Below are 8,653 nucleotides of genomic sequence, written 5' to 3'. Positions count from 1 at the left end.
GCCGGCCGTAACACTATCAGCCGGACCGGCCACATCCTTTCACTCGATCCGGCGCTGTACTAATCGCTCTTTAATTGTGTTTTCACTGGTCCAGGGAGGTTCGCAGTCGGGCCTCGGCAGTCGTTGGCCCTTTTTTGCTGTATGGTGAACCAGCGACTGAGAACCCGGATGCTGGTAGCCCAACAAACGATCGCTAGCCGCCTCAACCGTTTATTCTTGCATTTCCGCTGTCACTGAATGGGACTTTAATTATTACGAGCTTTCCGTGCCGGTCCGTCGGTCGGCCATATTCTAAGGGAGCGTTTCGTGCCAGGGAACGAAACCCGATCACTCCGGAAGCGTTTTGTTGGTTTCCCTTTTCTAGGCCACACAAAGACGCTTATCCTTGCCGATCATCTCGACAGCGTGCCCAGAACTGTCGCTGCGTGTGCGGGTTGCGTGTCATCCCCCCAGCACGTGTGTGTTGGATTGCCTAACTTTCAGGCGCTGTCAAGCCGCGTTCGAACCGCTTCATTACTCGTTCAATGTTATCCTGTGAAATGAGGTAGAAGAAAAGTAGACCACACATGAGCGCATTAGATTCGGTAGATTTGGAGGAAGAAAAACACTCCAAAAAACGAAACACCGTGCGCCACTAATTTCTCCCGGTTGGTGGTGCGCCCGACGTAATAGGATACACATTTTGCCACCTCCGGCTTGCTGACGACTGAAACCGTAACACTCTGCCAGTGCCGCCAGTGCCACCAGATGCCACTGGGACGCAAAGGGCAAAATTTGAATAAATTTTGATGAAAATTAATGTTAGCCGGCTTTGGAAGTTTTCGCTAAATTTAGCAATTTACGGACCGAGTTTTCTCGCACACTCTCGCGCCTAAATGGAACACGCAGATGTAGAACGGTTTTAGTGTACGGGTTCACGGAGTAAACATGGCGACCACACTGCTTTTCTATGTCAGTCGGTTTTTTGTTTGTGTTGATCTTTACCGTTTCTTCCTTCGCACAGGAACCACACTTTATCAATTTATCCCCGATTGCTGTCATTTGGCACAGCACGGGTTTCGAGCGTTGACTTTCTCAAAACAAACCACCGCCTACTGCGTAAACTTCCCGCTATGGACAGTGCTTCAAATAAGTTCTCAGAATCAATGGATGCCTACCAGAATTTCGTGATGCTTCGACTCACACATTTCATAATTCCGATAATTTTCGCAACATGGATTTTGTGTTGCGATTTGAAAGTATTTTTAATTTAATTTAATGTAATTTATTTTATAAAAAGTGGAACAAATGTGCAATTAGGTGCAATTGAAGACAAATTTATGACAACTTATTAGCCTCAGTGTGCTCCCACAATCGCTTGCTGGTGGCTTTCTCCAATGAAAATCGCCACATTACGTTGCGTGCCGTGTTATGGCAATTGCTTGACTCCGTACGTATATGTCACGGATGGGGAAATAACTTTGAACATAAATTACCCGAATCCCTTCGGAATGGATGGCCAATGGTAAAATAACAATTGATAGTATCCAGCGGCCCAGATAGCTCCCGTGCCACAGTAATAATGAGTCATTTGTATTCCCTGCCGGTATTCGATGTTTTCCATCAAATCAATCCGATCACCGGAACGTGGGCTGCAAGACGACAATGATAGAAATTTAATCTTCACTTTAACCAGATTTGCGTCACACGAAGTGACTTGTCAAATTTCCTGTTTTCTTTGATGTTTGCTTCTGTGAGGTGTAGCTTAAAGCAGCCTCCTTGTTTAGTCCATCCGTCGGCCCGTCGATTCTTGTTCGCAAAAAAACTAGCCCGTTTCTCGTAAATTGTGTCTAATCCAATTAAAGCAGGATGGGCTTCAGTACAGTTTTGCTACAGGTGTGTATTTTTCAATCAAAACTCTTCGTAAGCAGTGAGTAAACTTCTAACGTCGGAAACTCGTAGAAGAAACTGACAACGATCCTTATTGGCCCCTGATATGCTGGTGACAGGCAATAACCCATATTCCGGGCCATTTGCTGTCAGTCCCGGGGTGACATCTATGTTTACGAAACGATAAGTTTTGCCCTGGGCCGGATCGTGGCTGCGCTGTGAGTCAGCTCAGCGCAAGTGGCCCATCCACTAGAGACCGGAGGTAGGGACGGAGTAGCGCCTGACGAGGGATTGTCATCTCTATGCTAAGCGTCGCACATCACAACACCTCGCTCGATGCCGAAAAACCACCGGACAACTAACCCGGGCCAACATCCGGTCCGGGCACCTTTGCAACCGACCGACTGACCGGACCACCGGTGACAAGCTTCATCCAGCCGTCAGATAAATTATGGTCTAGGACGGCCGGGTACAAGGTGGAGTAAAAATTCAATTTCGAAACTTTCGAATAACCATATTTCTAGTGTTACCACACTGGCTGGGCGGGGGGCCCCGTAAGGACTCTTACGCACCGGTGGGCCCATTCTGGGCAGAGTGAAGGCATGATGGAGATCCTTTTTCCGATCGTTTGCACCCAACATCAACAACGCAACTCCGGCGAAACTTGGCCGGTCGACTGCACAATCTTCTTGGGCCCCGGGCCGGGCGGGCGCGCGAGAAGCGTTGACCATCGTCGGCGTGGATTGTTAATAATTCCATTATGCAAAGTAAGATCCCGAACCCGGGCCAGAGCCAGGGTGCGCGTGTAGTGCGTGCCCGTTTTCCGGGTGTATTATAATTGTGTGACGAAAGCCTCGTCCGTAGCTTCTGATTTTCCGTCGCCCAGACGCACGTTTTATAATGGTACGAACGCTCCTAAGTAGATTTCCGCCAATCAGGGCGCTCTCTGAGTATTCTGTTCGCCACCTGCTCAAAGGAACTCGTTCGTTTTCATCTAATTTGATTTATCTTACTAATTCGCCACCCTTGACAAAGGCGTGCATGATTAATTAGCGTTAGTCTTATGCGTGTCAAAGTTGTTTCGACAGGCCTGCAGCAGGCCTATTAATTGGTGAGACGTGTTTCACCAAATATCTTCTTTTCCAATTGGTTTTTATTCGTACATTATACAGAATTCAGTTGTTTGTTTTACGTAACAATCATATTGTATAATTAAACTAATGAACCAAGTAGTAGTAGCTTACGGGCATAACGAATCTCGCTTCTTTTAATTAACATCCCTCACTTTATGCTACTTTGTTACATTCTCTGAGCTCTATTTGTTATGCTCTGCAATAATGCTCCGTAATACGGAAAACAAAAACTGGGTTTTCCCTCAGAACGACCCCTTCCAGCTGGGCGAAAATTTGTGCCAGCACCGAAAGCGAAACTCACAGCCAAGCTACGGTTTTACGGTGGAACACCATTAACCTGGCGGCCTTTTGCCTAATTTGCAGTGGCACTGAAAGCCTGTGTAATACTTTTTATTGTTCATTATGCTCCATACGTTATTTAATATGCTGCATTAGTCAAGCTTTCGTCGGAATCCTACGGCTCACCGTGTTTACAATGCACTCTTACCGTCGGGCCCCAAATAAAAAAGCAGAAGAGTAAGTACACAGGCACAGTAAAAAATAAATAAACGAAAAGCTTGCAGTGCGGTAGACACCAAAGTGTCACAAAGTGCAACACTACCACCACTACCACCATCACTGGCCGGGGCGGGCGAACGGTTGATGTCGGTTTCTGTTTTCTCGGCCCAGCGCATGCAGTTGATGTGGGTGTGGGTGTGGGTGTGAGTGTGGGTGTGTATGGGTCGGGAATTTGTTGTCGCATCATAAATCATCATGCTTCATCCGCATGGCCCACACGGTTGATGGAGCTTGACAGTCACATTAAAGCACCGCACCAGCAGTCGGTAAGCCAGCCCGGGTCCAGGACAGCGGTCTGCATTAACAACAACAATGTTAACAATGGTTAACAATGTAGTTAACAATGAACGAGTTCATGGAATTGAACAACTGCAGATCCTGCACATAATTAGGGTGGCGGTAAATAAACAGAGAAAGGCCAACAATTTTACCGCTGTGCAAAACGGCGACGGTCGGTAGTCGTTACCTGGAACCTGGGAGGCACAAGTGCTTCCATTTGGGCTCTTCAGCAGTTTGACTGACTTGTTTGCTTGTCGGTTGAACTTTTCACCGTATGGCTGCCACGTCCGGGTTGCCAGTCTGCGAAACGACCAGCACGCTACAGTGCACTACATTTTGGCAAACGCACTCAGAAACAGTGCTCTTAACTTTCGCATGTCCTTCGCCCCGGTTGGATGCGGAATTTCCAAAAATTTTCCAACGAGAACACTCTGCCAAATGAGTCGGTGGGTGTGGAAACAAAAACATATTATCCTCTCAAGTTCGCAAGATCATGTTAATGTGCACCATGGCGTGTGAAAAGCTTCGCCGGGAACCCTGTTTAGGCGTGCGTGGCCGACGTTCATTTGCCAAAAAGGAGCCGCCAAATAAATACTCGTTACCGGCAGACCACTTTTGCCCTGCGACAGCGGGGGATATCGTGGTTTAGGCGTTTTATCGCGAATAAAGCTGCATGAATTGTACTTCCTGTGCCATCGCACGAAACTCTACCTTAGTGCAACGACTGACTGAAGCTCTATCTTCGTTTTGACGAAACGCTGACATGATTTCATAGCGCCGTGTTGTTGATTCGCATGATGAGTGCGCTTTATTAACAGAAAAATTATCTAAGAAATTTTAATGATTCCTATTTTCTTCGTCAGACACCATGCGCCTCCATTACCAACCAACGACCATGCGTCTCCATCGAACGTCAGCTGAGTGTTTGAAACCGAAATTCGCCCTTTATAGTGCATCTTAACAATGGACGTAATATGCAACAGTTCAAATATCAATATATTCAGACCGAAGGCAGCCGGTAATGGTAGTACGTTTCGGTTGAGAGAACTCAACAGATTACCTGCTCTCAAAGTTGGGCTTGCAACCCACTATCCAAACCGGCACAAGGAAGATTACATGGGTGCAGTCGAGCATATCAAAGGCATACCGGTATGGCATGAAAGATGACTACATGTGTAAGCGATTGGCAGCAAGGTGCAACCGGAACAGTCGTCTCGTACTTCGGTGTGAACCCTTCGAATCGGTTCCACTGGCCAAGCAAACTGAAGAAACTGAATGCCAAACTTCACCACTTCTCCGTAAGTTCAACCCAGCTATAAACATACTCGTTCCACATACTATGCGGTGAAATAGGACCACGAGAATGAACGACCCGTAAGTACGCTTTCCTTTTAAATGGCTTTCCTAGTGTTTGGCGCCATGTGGATCATCTCGGGAGATGGGAAACGGAATGATGTTTGAACACATTTCATCATCATCCAACTACGATCACCATCATCATCCTTCATTTTGTGTTGTATACTCTACCATCTTCTGGCACACTGCTCGTAACTGGTTCAAGTATTCCCGTTTTTATCACAGGCCAAAGAAAACGAAGGTTCCTATACAACCAGTTATTTTTTCTCTTCTTCATGTTCCTCAGTTCGAAATGCCTGTCTGTCCGACCGGAAGAAACTGAGATCGCACGACGGAAAATACTTATAATTTCCGGAGCAATATAGAGCTAGGGGACCACGAACACAGTCAAGCTCAGTTTACTATGGTTGGATGTGAAACGTAGTGCTCTCGAGACTTCGGCAGCTGGATCGATTGTAATTATATAAGAAGGATAATCCAGTGAAGAAAATGTACTTCACGTTAGTGGCAGTGAAAGGCTTAGGGTGTAGAAATGCTTTTTTGCCACAGTGGACCGTTGAAAGGGATTGCATTGATTGCCAAGCCCGTTAGGTGGATGTCTGTTAATTGAACAAATCTTAATGATCATTTTCTGGGTTGTTCGATGAGGCATCGAATAGAGTTTAATTCGAGCCAGTCGACACGAAACCGTCTATCGTTAAGCTGGGGCTGATCCTATTTACTCGGGATGAAGTCTTCATTTATTTTAATTAAATGAGAATCAATGAGTGTCATAAACACGGTGGCACTACATTGCGCTGCTCGACATTACTACAAATCACACCGATTACGGCGCCGGAAGGGACACAATTTAATACTATTTCCGCCAGTCCACCCCAACACAACGCCACAGTATTTCCTGACTTCCTGGAACTGTGTGGCAAGGCACAATGTCGAACCACACTAATGTATTGCTGCCTCCTTATGGCTTGCGCTCTCTGGCCTTATTCGCTCAGGGCCACTTATTCAACGCAAGGAATTTCTTTGTTTAACAGGAAATACCATGTTTTTATTCCTTTAGTCAATATTTACCATCGCAATAGTGAAAGTACCCGGCACTTCAAGCTACAAAAAGTTCCCGAATTTGTACGGGTCGCTATTCATCTCGCAAATGCCTTTAAATCACGGTCAGGAACTGAAAGTAGTTTGACCCGATTATAGTTTTGGTGGTCGTCGGTCTGATTTACTTGACTGACGGAGGTCACCTTCATAGCTGCCATTAAAATGGGGGTCCTTCATCGTTCAGACGTCTCCCGAATGTGGCCTAATTGACTGCTATTAATTGCCTCCGGCATAAATGGGACGGTGACAGCGTTGATGGATGATAAGAATCCTCCTGACTTCCACTAATGCTACTGTTGTTGTACGCAACGCGTGGACCGCATTGAAATCAATCAACTACAAACCGAGAGTGTCAAATAACAAACAACAAATGTACCTAATTATAAGAGAAGAGATTTAACTCAGAACTGACACATACCATACAAACTGGAACGGCCAATGCATAGTCTATTACATTCAAGTTTAAAATTAAAACTCGTGTTACTATTTGGTTAAGACCCTACACTATACCGAACAAACTCAATCTTCATATGTTTTTTTGTATAGCACTGTAAGTAGTCATCGCCTTATCATCATCTTTTGCTTTTACGAATATTAAGAAAAAAATAATTCGAAACGCAACGGGCCTTCAACCGACCCTTCAATACAGTGTCAATTTAAGCATAAGCCATTCATCAAATCAATAGCACTTCTCAGGTTTTTCTTGACCGATTTCACTACAGATTACCTTGTTCCTACCGATCATTCCATAATCCTTTTCTTGAACATCCACTATTACGATACGATCATTGTGTGAGATAAAAGGTACATTGAAAAGCAAGAAGTAGTGGATCCCTCCGTTCCGAGTGTTCTTACCTTCAGTACTTGAGAGCCGCAGCAGAGGATTAAACTTGACTTGACTGCCCATCTCTCGACTTGCACTTGAAAGGAGTGAATCGGTTTCAAACGCGTTTAGCCTCAAGAGATGCTGTTGAAGCTTCGCGGCAGCTCCTTTGAAAGTAGCTTACCGTAAATCCAACCAATCCGGGCCCACGTTAGTTTCATTATTATCTTTCACCTACAGAAGCAGGTCGCAACGTTTTCCAACCCATCTCGTAAACCACCTTAAGGACGATCCCGTTTTCAGGCTCACGTTGTACGGTGGTAAATGGAGAAAGAAACCACCTTCGTGTAATGGTGGCCGCTTTCCCGAGAAACGATGTAACATTTTACATATTGCTACGGGCCGAACGATCGTGCTTCATTAGCCATCAAATTTGGGACCGAACGGTTAATCAACTTCGCCCAGCTGCTTGTTATCAAAACGTGCGCACAATTTCATAAACCTTCTTCTTTTCACAAAAGTAGTTTTCTACTCTCGCTTCCACGCAATCAAAAGATAATAACAACAATGAATGACTAATTGTTTCGCATTTCATTTATAATTTTGATGAGTCCTTCAATGTTTTAATATCAAATATTGAGTATAAGAAATCTTAAACTATAACTAGCTATCAATTGCTACTAGAATTATTTACGAAAGAGCTTAAAATTGTTTCCGTTAAGCATAAATTTTATCTCTCCCCTCCTCACTAACCTAACCTAATCTAACAAGCTTCATTCACTTTGCCGACAAAACGAACTTTATTTTTTATTGACTTTTTTGTTTGAATAATACATTCGAATAAACAACAGCTCAAAACAGCTTAATGCACACCTTCTCGAGGGCGTAAATAAGTACGCACGTTGTCCCTGATGAGTTCAATCAATTCTTTTCCTTGTTCGTGAACACAGTGGTGCGTAAATTCTGACCCGCATACTAATTTTCCGAAGAATTTACAATTCACGGCACACAAAAAACCGAACCCCGACAGCCCGATTCAACCGTGCTGGAGTTTTGCACGTGTGGAGGGCTGCAAGAAAGTGAATCAAAACATCTCATGCATATTTCAACTGGCGGAAAGTCGGTACAGAAAAATCAGTTCGACTATCTGCGACACGTGTCGCAGAACTCAAGAGAACTCAAGTGTGTACGTTGTTGATCTAATTCGCGTTTTTCCCTAGATTTGATTTTTTTTTTGTGAAAATAGAATTCACCAGCACTATTCAGAAACCTAACGAGACGATGATTTTTTTGGTTAACATGATGGATCGAAATCAAGCAAACATCCCGCAACAAGAGATCCACTTTCATCGCTTTTATCGTACCGTTCCATTTGGCCCACAAAACAGGCACCGACAGGGGACGAAGTACCACACAGTCTGAACTTTGGCCAGTTTTGTGAAAGTAAAAGTTCAGCAAAGTTATAAAAAAGGAAAAGTTTCGGTAAACCATCGGGACGCGTCTCGCCGGCCGCTTCAAGGCGACAGGCGGGATA

This window comes from Anopheles bellator, chromosome 2 (assembly GCF_943735745.2).
Source record: "Anopheles bellator chromosome 2, idAnoBellAS_SP24_06.2, whole genome shotgun sequence".
Lineage (NCBI taxonomy): Eukaryota > Metazoa > Arthropoda > Insecta > Diptera > Culicidae > Anopheles > Anopheles bellator.
The sequence above is the reverse complement of the archived record's forward strand: the minus strand, read 5'-3'. Positions refer to the sequence as shown.